This window comes from Bison bison, unplaced genomic scaffold (assembly GCF_000754665.1).
Source record: "Bison bison bison isolate TAMUID 2011002044 unplaced genomic scaffold, Bison_UMD1.0 scf7180017864525, whole genome shotgun sequence".
Lineage (NCBI taxonomy): Eukaryota > Metazoa > Chordata > Mammalia > Artiodactyla > Bovidae > Bison > Bison bison.
In genome coordinates this window covers 7753816-7754175 of record NW_011495076.1, presented here as the reverse complement: position 1 = coordinate 7754175, position 360 = coordinate 7753816, and positions in this window count along the sequence as shown.

Genomic DNA, 360 nt, shown 5'->3' with positions numbered 1-360 from the left:
CTATTCCTGCTTTCTGGAGAGTTTTTATCATAAATGGGTGTTGAATTTTGTCAAAGGCTTTCTCTGTATCTTTTGAGATAATCATATGGTTTTTATTTTTCAATTTATTAATGTGTATTACATTGATTGATTTGCAGATATTGAAGAATCCTTGCATCCCTGGGATAAAGCCCACTTGGTCATGGTGTATGATCTTTTTAATGTGTTGTTGGATTCTGATTGCTAGAATTTTGTTAAGGATTTTTGCATCTATGTTCATCAGTGATATTGGCCTGTAGTTTTCTTTTTTTGTGGGATCTTTGTCAGGTTTTGGTATTAGGGTGATGGTGGCCTCATAGAATGAGTTTGGAAGTTTACCTT